The sequence below is a fragment of the Mustela lutreola genome, chromosome 13 (genome assembly GCF_030435805.1).
Source record: "Mustela lutreola isolate mMusLut2 chromosome 13, mMusLut2.pri, whole genome shotgun sequence".
Classification (NCBI taxonomy): domain Eukaryota; kingdom Metazoa; phylum Chordata; class Mammalia; order Carnivora; family Mustelidae; genus Mustela; species Mustela lutreola.
In genome coordinates this window covers 79,943,957-79,958,758 of record NC_081302.1, presented here as the reverse complement: position 1 = coordinate 79,958,758, position 14,802 = coordinate 79,943,957, and positions in this window count along the sequence as shown.

The window sequence follows — 14,802 nt, the reverse complement described above, 5'->3', positions numbered from 1 at the left end:
GCATTCAGGAAACCCCTCTGTTGAACAACTAATTCATTTCCAGTTATTTGACTCTCAAAGTCTAAGCGATAAGCACGTCTGTGCCATAAATGTCTGTTTCTTTAGGAATGATTCCTGTAAACAGTAAACACTGGGACACACTTTACCCACATTTTTAGGGGACTGGCTGCTGGCTCCTCTATGCTGTCTTCATTAGGGAGAAGCATTGCTTTGGAAAGAAGGAATCCGGGATTCTATAGATGAGACCTGAAATCATGAGGAGGACAAGCCAGCAGTGATGACGTCGGGGCCCTGGGAGTGACCATAGAGCATTGGGGAGGCTGCCCACAGCCCCTCATAGGTCCTCTCCCAGATGCTCCCCTGGCCCGTGTCCTGGAACCCACCTCACCCATGCCCTGTCCGGTGACACGCTCCCGCCACTCCAGCCCCCCGGGCTCAATCACCCAGACTCTCCCTGGAGCAACCAGAGCCTGCTCCAGGCCAGCAGAGGGGCACAGGCCAGGCCACTCCTCTCGGCTTGCTCCCTGTCCTTCCTGGCTGAACCCCATCCTCTCAGGGACGAACCTCCAAGGACAGTGCCGGTCAGCGGGTGACAGACAAGTGTTCATGCAGATGGAGTTTTAGTGGCAACAGCAAGAGCCACATGAACTGTGTGAGCAAGAGAGGCCCTTGCAATGCACATCGGCTGCTCATGGAAGCTGCAGGATGGACAGAGCCTCAACCAGGGCCTTTGGCACTGGACAGAGCTCATCCACACCCTCAGGATCTTCTGGCTGTGACCCCCTGACCCTGCCAACCCCAACCTTGGTATCCCTCAAGTTGAGCTTGTGTGAGAGACGGGGCCGGGCTTCCTGCTGACACCCCTCCTCTCCCACAGAGTCGGGTAAGGGGGAGTCCCCTTGATCTGACGCTCTAATAGAGGTCGTCGTCAGTAACTCCGGTCTTGCCCGCCAGAAGATGGAGCTAACCAGGCACACAAGATAGGTCCTCAGAGAGAGGGCATTTGGGGCTCTCCCTGCAGGAAGAGAGAGAAACACCAGCGAGTGGGACTCCGTGAGAAAGGGGAGCTCTGAGCACTAGGGGAGGGCGGCCGTGGGCTGTGCGCTGCCTTACTGGTCAGGGGCTCAGGCTTCGTGTTGGCTTGCAGGGAGTGCCCAGGCTTCATCCCACCAGCAGGTCCATCAAAAACCAAACTGACCTCCATCAAACATTTTCAACTCCAGCCACGAAAAGGCTCTGGGGCCCTGGCAGTCAGGGAGGCCTAAGGCGCGATGTACCAATGGTTCCACAGTGGGGGAAGAGTGGGACAGGCGTGATGGAACTGGGGGGCAGCTCATTTCCCTGCTTTGGGGAGAAAGAGCCCCATCACAAGGCACCCCAATATTTGTTCTAAAAACAGGTGGCAGCACAGCGGGCTCCAGCTTGCCAGTCTCCACACGGAGGACTGTCCATGTCCAGGACACTAGCTCTGGGGGACGTCCTGCCCCAGGGCTGGCCTGGGTCTGATGGGTGAGCACCAGTGTAGTGGGATCCCATACTGGCGGGCAGGAAGGCTTTCTGGAAGGACGACTGGGTCAGGGGAGTCTGGATTGGCAGGCTGAAGGGACACAGTAGGGCAGAGGCCCAGAGCCCAGGACGGCAACGTGCTCCCAGGGGGCTACTCTGAGCAGGTCAAGCTGAGGATTACTGAGTATCTTTTGAGAGCATGAATCATGACAGTCAATCCCCCTAACAGCCCATGAGGAAGGGCAAAATGCTGTCTCTGTTGGACTCCGAAGGAAACCAAGGCATTTCCTTTCTTTTCTCTTTCATTCATTTCTTGGGAGATGAGTGAAAATTTTATCAGGAAACAGATCATTATTAGATCTATTCTTGGAAACTTTTGTTTTAGATTTAGGCTCCAATTTTTTAGTATGAAAAATTTCAAACCTGTAGGGAATTTCAGAGAGCAGTACAATGAACACCCATCTATCTTTGTTGTAGAGTCAGCAGTTATTAACATTTGGTCGCATTTTGACTGTTGATCTATCTTTCTATAAATTTTGTTGTTGTTGGATCTTTTGAAACTTTAATAGGATTTTTATAAAAAAGTTAGGACACTATATAAAACTTTAAAGTCAATAGATCCCCAGGAATAAATGCAAGACAGAGGTCAACTGATCATATATAGGCTTTAAATCATAATATCTTTCTTGGTTATTTCAGAGGATCAGACCATATATATTGCGGATCCACTTAAATAGACTTAAGATTCCAGCTTCTTTTCTATGTTAGAACTTCTCAAATGATGCTTCTCAGAGTTATCCTGATCTGAGAATACCACGGAAACAAACTTCTTTAGCCATTTTAATGCAAGTTGAAATTAATTTTTTTTTTTTACAATGCTATTGCCTTTTGGATTATTCAGTTTGCTTCTGACATTAGCAACATCACCATACAGCCAGTAACTCTGCAAAAGATGGTTTTCTTACCATGATTCACATAATATAAAACAACAAAGGGAAGGAATGTGGTTTGTTGCATAATTTAGAATCTGAATCCTTTGCTTCCTCCTTGGAAAGTGGTAATTCCCATAGAATGGATATACGGATTCAGGTCCCCCAATGTCAAAGAGGAATATGGGAAACATCCTTTGGAATAGAATGTGTTATTGTAAATAAGGACAGTTAAGCCAAATGACTGTGCTGCATGGTTTTGCCTGGATGCATAGACTTTAGGCTTAAATAGGCATGAAATTTACATGGACATTTTACATCAAGCTTTCCATTTAATAACCACATTGCTGGCTTATAGAAACTGCTTTCTTTGGAGTTCTAGTTCTGTAGAATAAAGGAGGTAAACTGTTTTCTTTTTGCTAAAATGACAAGCATAAGAATTTATATGAGAAAAGGTCTTTGAGGTCCAGTCTTACACTCGGTGTATCTGGAGCCATGTTATAGACTGTAATACTGCTGTTCATTAAGTAGTCTGCTTTCCATCCCTGCAGCGCTCCTCTCCGTGGCAGCTCAGGGGTTACTTCTGCACAAGTTAAACCACTCTGCCAGATGGAAGACAAAAATGCCATACAAAAACTTTTATGAAGTTAAAGGAATACTTTATCAATTTGAATGGCTCCCCCCAAACTCAAACTTTTATCTAACTCAAATTTCTCACTTTCTTTTATAAACTTATATTTTATTTCTTTAGCTTTTTAAAAGTAGACTTCACACCCAACATGGGCTTGAATTCACAACCCTGAGAATCAAGAGCTGCATGCTTTACCAACCAATCCATCCAGGTGCCCTTGATAAACTTATTTTTAAAACTGTTTAAGATTTACAGAATGATTGAGAACTTAATTCCGATATGGCCCACATCAGTTTCCCTTATTATGAATATATATTACTCCCTACTACATTTTTACATGCACTTTCCTTCCAGCTAACCTTACATGTTTTATTAATCAACATATAAACTGTATGTGCCAAGCATTTTTTTACAATATTTTATTTATTTATTTAATTGACAGAGAGATCCTGAGAGAGAGCACCAGCAGGCGGAGCTGCAGGCAGAAGGAGAGTGAGAAGTAGGCTCCCCGCTGAGCAAGGAGGCTGGTGCTGGGCTCCATCCCAGAACCCTGGGATCGTGACCTGAGTGGAAGGCAGACACTTAACTGAGCCACCCAGGTACTCCTAGGCCAAGCCTTTTGAACTTACTAATTTTATGTTGATAGTCTTCAAAACTTGTGGAAAGAATACACAATGGAATTAAAAGATGTTGGGAGCCACATTCTATCTTCCTCCAAAAATCATCTGGATCTTTTTTTTCCAGTCAAAATACCCTACATTTTTTCCTCATAGTCCTCTTATTAACCATCTTATAAGTTATCACTGATAATAGCATTTTCTAGATCACTGAAGCTCTAAACCCTCGATATTTCATTTTTTCCTCCACCTGTTCAGTCACTATGAAATTTTTCTTTAAATTACACTTCAAATGCATCACTTTTTAATTATTCTTATGGTGATATCCATAATATCTAAAATGCTATTTAGGTTTTTTAATTAAACACACACAGAGGTAATGTGTAAGTGCTCAGGCTGCAATAACAAAATACTACAGTCTGGGTGGGAACCGAAATTTCTCAGAGATTTGGAGGCTGAGAAGTTCAAGATCAAGGTGCCCAACAGCTCTCCTCTTACCTAAGAAGGCTGCCTTTTAGCTGTATCCTCAAGAAATGGAGAAAAAGAGGTCTCTAATGTTTCTTCTTATGAGGGAATCAATTCCATCATGAGGGCCCCACCCTCGTGACCTCATCTAAACCTAAGACCTTCCACAGGCCCTATTTTCAAACACCATCCCATTGGAGGTGAAGGCTTTAACACATGAATTTTAGAGGGACAGGATTCAGTCCACAGGAGGCAGCAATGCCCAACCTCAACACTAGAGAAAGTGCTGCATTAAGAGGAATTGTGAGGCCCGAGCTTAGATTTGTCTTATGGAGGACGAATGCTAGCCTAAAGGCCACTGGTGTTTCATCAAGGCAGTGCAGGGGTGAAAATTGTGTTTTAGGAGAGCAAATCTGGTGGTTGCTTATGGGATAAATTTTACTGGAAGAAATCACAAGTAGGAAAACCATTTGCGGAAGTAATGTAACAATCTCTGAATAAAGACCCACATTATGATGACAGCACCTTAAATGCACCAGACATGAAGCTTCTCCTGATGCTTCTACAAGAGGGGATCTCTTCCTTAAATCTACATTTTTCTTGTGTTTAGGGGTTGCTCTTGGAACTCTTAAATTCCGCACTATATTTAGTTTGTTTCTGTACTTAGCCCTTCCACCTGGCAGTTCCTCTGGTAGGTAGCAAAGAGGCGTCAGAGCAATGCAAAACCCAAAGCCCGAAGGCAGCCATCGCCCCGATGGGCCTGGAGACCCAGACTCCTACCCAGCAGGATATGCTGCAAAAACTTCGTGGACTTGACCACATCGCTTGACGTCCAGGGGGTTTGCTCAGCGCCACCAACGGGATCGGCCACCCCCCACCAAAGGACGCTCTCTGAGCTTCCTGGCTGGCAACTCGCAATGACTGCGCTTATCGGGCTCCAAAAGCTGTGGAGGGGATGAATGAATTGCTCTCGGTTCATTTCCGAACTGTCAGGGAAAGACAAGCTACCCCTCCTCCTCCGGGAAGGGACGGCAGCCGACCATGGACTGAGCGCGCCTCCGTTCCTCTAACAGGGCTTGGACTGCTCAATAGGGCCCCCCCCCCCCACATTGGGATTCCACGCATCCTTTTACCAGTAAGGAAAGACATAAGCAATAATATTCAACAGGCATGAAGTACAGATTACATCAACAGGTATGCAAATACATAACTAAGGGAACGGTTTTGCTGTTTAACGCCAAGCGCCTACCCTTTAAGAGCACCGGAGTCCCACCCCTCCAACCCCGCTCCCGACAACCCCCCGGCCCCGCAGCCCGCCCCCGCCCCCGCTTAACCCCCCCTCCGCAGCCCACCCCCTCCCCTCCCCCTCCGCCCCCCCCTCTGTCCACTCCCCTCCTCCCCCCGCAGCCCGCACCCTCCTAGGATGCCCTGCGCCGGCGTGATCCACTCCTCCCATCCCAGGGTGCCTTGCGCGGCGGGCTCGCTCCCGGTTACGAGCGCGCGGCGGGAGCCGGAACGTGCTCTCGGGTGGTTGCCCCACCCACCTCGGCCTTGTTTGTTCAGCCTCTAGGGCTTGAATTTCCCGCCTGGTTGGGCTGGGCAAGAGCGATGCTGCCTGGCCCGCCTTGGCTTTGAGGAGAGAGGAACGTCCAGAACCGCTGCAGCTTGCTTTCGGCGCTGAGCCCCGGCGGCCATGTCCACGGGGTTCTCCTTCGGGACCGGCACGCTGGGCTCCACCACCGTAGCCCCCGGCGGGACCGGCGCAGGCGGCGGTTTCTCCTTCGGGACGGGGCATCTAGGTAACTGCGCTTCTGCGCCTTCCCGGCCTGGTCCTCTCCGTGAGATCCCGTGGGTGGGCCCGGCCCTCTCCCTTCGCGCTGGGTTCCTTTCTAGTGGGTCTGCGAAAGAGAAAGACAGACTTGCGCAGCGCCAGCCTCATAGTCCTGCCGTTCGGGGGCCTGGTCGGGAGGGTGGTCATAGGGTTGTGAGTCCCCAGAATCCACAATGGTTCACCCAGTGTCCCTGTCCAGTGGGGTCTGGCTGGGTGAAAGGGCCTGGGATTTCACGCTGAGCCCTAGCAGTGCGGCAGTCTGAGGCACAGAAGGGAGAACGACATTGTGGGTCATTCTGGGCTTTTAGAAAAAGACAATAGAAAAATTTTAAGGGGGACAATTAGAGTTTTATCGCTGATAATTCAGAATTCATTGCAGGATATACGGCTTTCGACATTCCACTGCTTTAATGATTTCGTGGTATTCTAAACGAGCTCACCTCTTGGTACCTCATGGAACCCTGTCCTTTTTTACTGCAGGTTTTTGTTTTAAATACGTGTTGCAGCATTTCTTGGTGGTCATTTTGAACAGTGTGCGTAGTAGTATTCGTGAGTGTTATGGTGGATTGACTCACACTGTCTTCTAGTTACACTGAAAACTGTAGGTAGCATATTTTTTTTTTAAAGATTTTATTTATTTATTTGACAGACAGAAATCACAAGTAGGCAGAGAGAGAGAGGAGGAAGCAGGCTCCCTGCTGAGCAGAGAACCCGATGCGGGGCTCGATCCCAAGACCCTGAGATCATGACCTGAGCCGAAGGCAGGGGCTTAACCCACTGAGCCACCCAGGCGCCCCTGTAGGTAGCATATTTATCGTTTTTGTGCAACCTGCTAAAGCACCGCTTCAGGCGATGACGAAATACAGTCAGCAGAGGTTTAGAAAGAGACAATAATAGTCAAAGGTCATTTTCATGGTGAGAGATTTAATTTTTAGAACTCAGTCTTTTTAAGGTAAAAGGGGAGGAGTTCATTACATCAAGAAGTGTGCATAGAAAATGTTACAAGGTATCTATCTCCTGAAGCTTGAGGGTTGTCATTGTAGAGTAAAAAGCCAAAAGTATCTTCCTTATATTAAAAAGGGGAGGTACAGGGGCGCCTGGGTGGCTCAGTGGGTTAAGCCTCTGCTTTCTGCTCAGGTCATGATCCCAGGATCCCGGGGTTGAGCTCCGCATGGGGCTCTCTGCTTAGCAAGGGGCATATCTCCGGCTTCTCTGCCTGCTTGAGAGCTCTCTCTCTCTCTGTCAAATAATAAATAAAATCTTGAAAAAAAATAAAAAAAACATAATTTACCAAGAAAAATGGGGGAGGTACAGACTACACAGTCAAGGAAAAAGTCTGGGAATTTCCCTTAATACCTCCTTTTCTCTCTGCACCCGTAATCAGCAAGGCCTGCTAATTTTAATTACCTAGTTTCCATTTGCTTCAGTTCCAGTGCCACCGCCCTGTTGCAAGCTCTTGTCATTCATGGAACAGATATTTATTGAACACAGTTCCATATAATGGACTCTGTTTTAGATGGTGAAATAAATAAGGGTACTGGCTCTTTCTTCCAGGTTTTCAACCAGTAACCCTTCTCCGATTTGGCAAAAACTATTCCTATCATCTCCTACTTAGTTCAATGGAATCGCAATTGCTGTGTCAAAAATATAGTTTTTTTTAAAAGATTTTATTTATTTATTTATTTGACAGACAGAGATCACAAGTAGGCAGAGAGGCAGGCAGAGAGAGAGGAGGAAGTAGGCTCCCTCCTGAGCAGAGTGCCCGATGCAGGACTCTATCTCAGGACCCTGGGATCATGACCTGAGCTGAAGGCAGAGGCTTTAACCCACTGAGCCACCCAGGCATCCCGATTTGGTCTCTTTAGGTAAATCATTTTAGGGAAGTTACTCTCCAAGCCTCAGTTCCCACATCTGGAACAGAGATGCTGATGAATAAAGTACTTAACATTATATCTGGCACTTGGGAAGTGCTCCCTAAATGTTACTTTCTAAGTCCACATTAGGGCATGCTGGAGAAGTTAAAACAATATTCCTGACCTGATGGAGTCAACAGTAACACATTCTGATGAGCCATTGGCAGATAATAGTGGGTTGAGGCAAAACTTGGTCCTGTTTGGGGTAGCTTTTAAATAAATTTCTCTCCTGTAGAGAAAATTCTCTTTTGCTTTCTTGAGTAAGAAGATACCACTTTGATGTATTTCTTCGGTAATGTTTTCACATTTAATTATGAAACAGTGCCTTGTGTCTTCAGGTATCTTAAGTTGTCAAGAAATTTTAAATATTTAGTCTAAAAATACATAATTTCAAAAAAATAAAAAAAAATTTCATTGTGCGTCTTTCTATATTTATGGAATAGCAGTAAAACCAAATGGGATCACTGAATTATTTGGGAGGGAGGACAGCATAACTACCATTTCCTTAATTTGAGGTCTTCAAAATTTGCCGATAACATTTATTATAATACCTTTTTAGCTCAGTTGATTAAGTGTTCACAGTTTTGTGCTTTGTTGGTAATACCTTAAACCCTGTTTTGCCAACCTTCTGTACTTCACATACCCATGTTCCTAGAGATTATTTTAAAATCAATGATAAACTAAGACACCCGGCCCGCTCCATTTTTTTTGAAAGATTTTATTTATTTATTTGACAGAGAGAGATCACAAGTAGGCAGAGAGAGAGAGAGAGGAGGAAGCAGAATCCCCGCCGAGCAGAGTGCCCGATGCAGGGCTCAATCCCAGGACCCTTTTTTTGAGCCCCTCCTCAGTGTTGATGACTGGTTTCAAGTTCTGTTCCCCTCACAGTGATTGGCTGGTGTAATACAATTTGTAAAATATGTACAGTAGAATTTATTAAGTTCCTAATGATGGCAGTAATAACTTTTATTAAGTGAAGTTAATTCACCATGCATAATCTCTCAATCTTTTGCAAAAAATCTGTTAAGTGGACAAAGTTATTAACATTTTGCATATGAGGAAACAGAGGATCAAGAAGGCTAAGTTATGTCACACAAGTCCCAGGACATTGGAGAGTTGGCACTGGAACCCAGCCATAACACCGCTACCTCCTTAAATTGCAGTGTCCCAGACATAAGCTTTTTAAAACTGACCTTGACTTCTCTTGGGATTATGTCTGTTTGGAAGGGCAGGCAAGACAGAATTAAGACCTATATAGGATGAATGGGAGCTCCCATTATGTTATGTGTTATAGTCTCTTTTAACTCTCCTGTACAATTTTTGGAGTGTCAGGTTGTTCATTTTAATAATTTGTTCTCCCACTATAGTTAGCAAATATGAGCCCTTGAGTTTTGATAAGAACATTTGAAAGTTGTGAACTTTGTTCACATCACTTGCTATCACCAGCTGTTCTTTTTGAGCTTTCAGAAACTCTGAAGAGAATTTCTGCTTATGAACACATAATCTGGATAGAGGGTGATTTTTAGTTTGTATTTTCCTCTTGCCAGGTTATGTTTAGTCCTTTTCCTCTTCTCTCCCCTACCCCAGTTCTTGATGCTGTTTTGGTGACAAGAAAAGTAACTGTAACCCCCATCCCTGCCTAAATCCATGAATATGGTGATAAAGCAACAGAGAGGTGGCAAAGATCACTTAAAAGAACTTTTCTGAGTATGTTTTATTTTTCTTTATTTAGTAGTTGGGAAAGAACAAATGTATTTAGAAATATGAACTATACGTGAGTCATTCAAGAGGAAAATGATCCACATTCATAGGACTTCTCTGTGGCCATTTTAAAATACGCTGTCAATAAAACTTAGAAAAGGAGAATATGTGATACTGTTTATGATTTCCTTGGGATCTGAAATCTTTTGTATGTGACTTATTTTTAAAGAGAACAGGAGACTATTTGAATTGGGTTGGTTAAAAATAAATTGATAGTTCTTTTTGTATTCTATGGCAATATATTGAATATGTGAAAAGAAAGAAAGTGTTTAACCTTGAAGAGTTAATTCTTATTTTTCTTTAGGAAATACTGGTTCCAGTAGACTTTATTTTGTGTTCTTTATAAGTAAGAAACCCTTCAGTGGGTCTCAATTTTGGAACTCTTGGAAGCACTGCAACTCCTGCCACGACATCTGCTCCTTCAGGTGGTTTTGGAACCGGGCTCTTTGGAACGAAACCTACCACTGGGTTCACTCTGGGAGGAACAAATACAGGTAAGGAGGATTGTCACATTTCAGGGAGTAGCTATGGGATATTCTTTTTAAGGTTCTGGTTTATATCTCTGCCCTTTATAGGGATTGTCATTGGTGTCAGACCTAAAAAATGGTAAATATGAAGATGGAAATATATATAGGGATGTGGACTTAAGGGCCAGTGGTAGGCCTCACATCGGTTATGATCTATTCTAGTGTAAATGAAAACACCCATTTAGGGGTTCTTGGATGGCTCAGTTGGTTAAGGGTCTAACTCTTGATTTCCACTCGGGTCATGATCTCATGCTTGCAGAATGAGACCTTCTTTGGGCTTTAAGCTCCTTGGGGAGTCTGCTTGAGATTCTGTCTCTGTTTCCCTATCCTCCTGATGCATACTGCACCCCCCTCCCCCAAGCTCTTTCTCAAAAATAAATAAATCTTCAAAAAAGAAGAGAAACAAATTTGAAGAAATGTGATTTTTTTAAAGAAAGATTTTATTTATTCATCAGAGAGAGCGAGAATAAGCAGGGGGAGCAGGAGGCAGAGGGAGAGGCAGGCTCGTCACTGAGCAAGGAGCCCATTGCAGAACTTGATCCCAGGACCCTGGGATCATGATCTGAGCTGAAGGCAGCCGCTTAACCAATTGAGCCACGCAGGCATCCCAAGATTTCTTTTCAAAATAACTTCTTTTTTGGTATACTTGACACAAAGAAGATCTACCTCTTTAAATATAAAGAATTAATTTAATTTTTACATGAGAGTATATAATGCAGTGTTTCACCTTAGTGAATATAAATCAAGTTTACCAATTTGGACGTTTTTTAATTTGCATATATGGGGCAGTCAGCATCCTTTCTTGCTATAACATTATAATTTACCTTCCTAAGAGACGTTTTAAGTTTTTATATTATTAAAAGAGTTGTTTCGATGGGAAAAGGGCAAGAGGTCAAAGTTTCTGGTAGACATTTCGATAATAAAAATCTGTTTTTTAATACTTAAAGATATTTGGTTATTAAAAATATGTGTCAGTAATGCTGCCATTTCAAAAGCTTATTTCTTTATTTACTCTTTATTCTGTACCCGCAGGGCCTCTTGGTCTCTGTTACCACTTTATGCATTGACATTCCAGCTTTGATTGCCACTTTTCACAGCCACACATAGAAAATGTAAGAACTGCAGGAATGCGGGAGCTTCCAGTGAGCTCCTTGAAACAACTTTGTGTGCCAGTGTTGGCTTAGAGTAGCTTTTTTTCTCCTTGCCTAATGTTGTTATAAGCAGTCGTTGTTTGCATTTATAAATCTTATTCCCTATATAATTATATATAGCCGTTAATATGAAAACCAGTGATCTAGGAAGAACGTTTCTATTAGCGGTCGTGGTAGAAGATACTGGTTGTTGTAGTATCATATCCCGAGGATGACTCTAAGTCTTGCCCTTGTAATAACCCCCCCAAAATGTCATCTGCCATTGATGATTAAATTTTATTTCTCTTTTTGTCCCCAGGAATAGCAGCAACAATAACTACAGGATTAACTCTGGGTAAGAATTTTTGAGAAAAGATCCCAGATCTGTGGTTTTCTTCTCTTCTCTTTCTTATTATCTCACAGAGCTGGGCTATAGAAGGAAGCATGTAAGGAACCTAATAGATCACAGACACTGACTCATTATACAGCCTTTCAGTACTGGAGTTTTTAAAAAAGTCAATGACTGTTTAATTCAGTAAAAACCTTTAAATAAAGAAATGGTTTTTTCTCTGGAGGTTTAGTTTACATTGTATTTTTATAGTCACTTGAACCCTTTTAGTGGAAAAAAAAAAAAAGGCAACAAACTCTAGACCAGAAGTCTTAGAATTAAGCCCTGGTTGTAATTCCAAATCATTGTGAGGTCTTAGGTAGTCATGTAGTATCTGGCAGCTTTTGGTTATCTGTAAAACAAGGGTAGGACTGAAAGGTTTTTGTATTTCTTTCCAGCTCAAAAATGCCATGGTTCTCTGTAGCGATACGCCGAAGGGAATGTGAGTAAGTAGGATGACAGTTGTTAATGTCAAAGGAGGGAGAAGGGGTGTTGGGTTATGGAAATTGGGGAGAGTATGTGCTTTGGTGAGTGCTGTGAAGTGTGTAAACCTGGCGATTCACAGACCTGTACCCCTGGGGATAAAAATATATGTTAATAAAAAAAATTAATAATGTCAAAGGAAATGAATGAATGAAAGGACAGTGAGGAAACTCAGTCAAAGTTAAATTTATTAATTTAATTAACATTTGAAGTAAACCAAAGATTGGTGGACTTTGTTCATTTGGATGCTACTCACCTGTGACCAGCAGAAAGTGTAACCCATCTGTTCACTACCAGAGTTTTGGACAGGATTGGCTTTGGGGCAAGCAGTTCGATTCTCTCATTTTCTGAGATTTTAGAACCCATTTAGATTTTAGAGCACTGGGCGCCTGGGTGGCTCAGTGGATAAGCCGCTGCCTTCGGCTCAGGTCATGATCTCAGGGTCCTGGGATCGAGTCCCGCATCGGGCTCTCTGCTCAGCAGGGAGCCTGCTTCCTCCTCTCTCTCTCTACCTGCCTCTCTGCCTACTTGTGATTTCTCTCTGTCAAATAAATAAATAAAAATCTTTAATAAAAAAAAAAAAAAAAAAAAGATTTTAGAGCACTGTACCCTGGCAGGAATTTCTGGTTGTTGTAAGGGCAATCCAGAAGTTTAATTTCTGGCAGCTGCTTCTCTCAGTGCCTTTAAGGAAAGCCAAAATGCAGGTCATTATGTATTTCCTCATAATAGTTTTGAGCAGCTACTACTTCCTAACTCTGTGGCCTTGGGTATACATAATGCTTTGAACATTTAGTATTAGCTGTTGGTGTGGTGATGATACTGGTGGTGCAGGTGATACTAATGTTGTCAAGAGCATGAGCATGAGTAAGGCATTCAGTGGGTGATGAGGTGAAGGTGACTGGCAGGTATAGTAACATGTTCTTGTATGACCTGATAAGTGCTCTAACATGTATGATAGGCACCAAGAGAAGTAGAGGAAGATAAGAGTAGAAGTTTATTTTGGGGGCAGGAAACATCATTCCTGATGGAGACGTGCAACTGCCCAGTCATAAGGGGACTCAGGGAAGTAGGAAAAGTGTTTGGTTAGAATTTAGGTTTCAGAAGTGGGAATGGTAGGGAGAGAGGGGGTGTGAAGAACAGATTGGAGGTAGATAGGAAAGGTGGTTGTGTGCCACGCCTTTTGACTCTAGGGTAGAGATAGTATAGAGCTAATAAGAGCCTTCGGTCAGAGAGAATCACCAGGGTATTATTTATTGTTGGTGTTCTCGCTTCTTCTTTTTTAAAGTAACTGAAATAATTCCAAGAAAAGATTAAAGTTTAGAGGGACAGAAACAAATTAAGAGGTTATAATTGTTCTTGAGAGGAAGATGACCTGAGCTAAGGGTTTTGAGGATGCTTGTAATCTAGAGCTATTTCTGCAGTAGAATCAGCAGGTCATGGCTAGTAGAATGCAGGAGAGAGAAGGGATGTCAGGGGTGATTATGGTTTCTGGCTTGAGCAACTGAGTGGACCACGGAAGGGGGTTTAGGAAACATTTTGTGTAGGGAGGCATAGAGGCGGATAGTTAAGGGACATCCCGGTAGAGCTAACCAGTGGAGACTCCGGCAGGTGTAGATTTAGACCCATGTTGCCCTAACTGAGATTCTGTAGTTGGGAAGTATGGGAGCAGGCCTGGAGCCGTAGGCAGTATCATTTAAGAACTGAACAGAGGAAGGAGATGGACAAAAGCAGACTGGAAGGAGTAGCCAGAGTTGACAGAAGTACAGGAAGAGGAAACAGTAGAGAATGGTGGTTTAAATAGCGTTGGAGGGGAGGAATATTTTTCTGTTGAGTATAGAGCAAAGGAAGGGTAAGTGCTGTTGTAGGTAAATCCAGGGGTAGAACTGAAATTGGATTTCAATATGACCACATTGATGGGACTTTTTCTTGCTTTTCCTAAGATCATAGCATCCTCTTTTAATTATTCATCATGATTTGGCTCCAACTTCTATATTTTCCTTTTTCATACCTACACACCTATCCTTCTAGCTACAAAAGTAGGGTCACGAACTTTTAGGGATTCTGATTGATGTAAGACATATACATTCATGGTAAAATAGGATTTGTTTGTTTGTTTGACTCAGGAACGCCAGCTACTACATCTGCGTCTACAACAGGTTTCAGTTTAGGATTCAGTAAACCTGCCGCATCTGCCACACCATTTGCTCTCCCTATTACTTCTACCTCAGCTAGTGGTCTTACTCTTTCGTCTGCTCTGACGTCAACTCCAGCAGGTGAGGCAGAATGGAAAAAGTCACGTTTTGTCGTTGAATTTTGGTTTTTTTGGCTAGTGAGTATAGGGATCCACGTTATTCAAGATAACTTCAGTTTTGGAAAGTTTTTATTTTAATCACTCAGCAATTAGGATCCTACAAAGATCATCATTGGCTCTAAAGCAGCAGGAGCCATCCTGGAAATTGATCTCTGTTTACAGAGCAAAGCAGGGACAGGGTGAGAGGTAAAATGTAAAACTATTAATATTCAGTTTGTTTTCAAGGAGCATATTGGTGACAAGAAAGGATAAAGAATTTGCATCAGCCTAGCCTGCCTTAGGATTCATTCCATTTTGAAGGCGAATTTGG